A 2,117-nucleotide genomic window follows, 5' to 3' on the forward strand; every position below is an offset into this window, starting at 1 on the left:
TTATCTTACAAGTGGAATAGAAGTTAATATCATGGGTTCAGGCCAGGCCACGTCTCGTAAGAAATGATGCTTGCCCTCAAAAATTTCTTATAGGAATCGCCTATAACGACTTACAGTCTCTTCTTGGTTCGACTTAATTAGATGGTCTCTAATTCTGGCATCATTTACTTCTAATTTTGATTGAGGTTTGAAATTTCTAGGTTTATATGGAGAGGCTAGATGTTTAGGATATATTGGTTCTAAAAATTCAGGAGAATAAACTTCGGAACCAGACTGGGACATTTTTACAAAAGAAAAACAATCCCAATTTTTGATGAAATTTATCAAACTAGAGGCTTAAGGAATGTGATAAACCTAAATTATGTCTAAACCCTATAAATCACCCAGAAAATATGAATCCTAATTGTTAATTCGAATGAGGTAACAAAATGCAAGACAATCATAACCCAAAAAAAGAGGGAAACGTAAAAGGATGAGGTACTTACTGTGTTAAGTCAAAAAACCGGGTGTTGGAGAATTCTGCGAATGGAGACGCGATGGCCTGCAAGAAGAGTTTTTCGAACACTAGGAGTCGAAGAGCGAGTCCGAGTAAATGCGTAGGAAGAAGGTCAAAGATAAGGATGGCATGCACGGATTCAGGATGTTCAAGTTTTAGAAAGCTTAAGTTTTTGAAGAAGACGAAGATGGTAGAAAATTGGATTCTTACCGTTTTATACTCTAAAGTTAATAACCATCAGATCCTAAAACAGAAGATCTAATGGATGAAAATAAAAGAGAAGTAGAAAAGACGGTTCATTAATGATATTGACGTGCATTGGGACCATTAAACTACCAAAATCAAAGGCATGCATAATTTCAAAATGAATTATGACAAAAATACCCTCAGTAATTATTTAAAAAGCATTTTTTACTAAAAAGGGTCTTTTTAAAGGGAAATTGTTATACCTGAAATTCGACTAGCACTTTAGAGGAGGACATGTGTCAACCTTGAAGAATACGAATCAACGAATATAATGGCAATTATATTAAAGGATATTAAAATAGAATAGCTCATTAAATGTGGAGCTGATAGAATATATTTATAATTCGCTGACAGTAAAGTCTTAAGCGAGATGAGGATGAACAATATATTCACTCATGCATTAACGAGAAACCATTTCGCATCAGAAGACGCAATCGTAAGGATGACATCACTAATACAAAGTGAGGCACCAACCTCGCTTCGTATAAAAAGGTTAAGACGAGGCATGTTGACTGTTAGAACACTTAGCGTATAATATACATTATACAACCTAAGTGTAACAACCTAACTAGCATAGGCGTATTACGTGATTTTTAAACGTACTGTGCAGCTCGTTGCTAATCAACGAGTTTTATGGAAATCGTGATTAATTAAAATTTTCGCTTTTTAATTAAACTTATAAAATATTTATACAAAAATACTCAGGATCCCGATTACAAAACATTTTACAAAAGTTTACTGACTAAACAAAATACTTGTCGCCTAGCGACTAATTACAAAAAGCCTTGCTGTCCCGAGGATCGTACGCTCCAGGCCTAACCGCCCCGACATGTACAATCTTCACCGGCTCGCTCTCACGGTTCTTCAGCTTTAGCCTTGCCCTTACCTACACATAAACATAGCACTGTGAGTCGACAGACTCAGTAAGAAAAGCATAAATCATAAACATACATAAATCCCGGGTTATGATCAGACGCCCATACCCCTGACCATAACCCTAACTGCCGTGTCCCACACGATACTGAGTCCCGAATGTTCATAAGATAGTACTATTGACGAGTAACAGCCTATACTCGGTACACTGGTCATACTCCAGCTGCAAGTCATACTCTAGCCTGTACCGATGTGTTACACTATCAGCCTATACTCAGTTCATTGGTCATACTCCAGCTGCTAGTCATACTCTAGCTTAACCGATGTGATACGGTCAAATAGTACAGTACCACCAACCCTAGTATCAGCCTATACTCGGTACACTGGTCATACTCCAGCTGCTAGTCATACTCTAGCCTGTACCGATGTGATACAGTGTCAGCCTATACTCGGTACACTGGTCATACTCCAGCTGCTAGTCATACTCTAGCCTGGACTGATG

This window comes from Cannabis sativa, chromosome 1 (assembly GCF_029168945.1).
Source record: "Cannabis sativa cultivar Pink pepper isolate KNU-18-1 chromosome 1, ASM2916894v1, whole genome shotgun sequence".
Classification (NCBI taxonomy): domain Eukaryota; kingdom Viridiplantae; phylum Streptophyta; class Magnoliopsida; order Rosales; family Cannabaceae; genus Cannabis; species Cannabis sativa.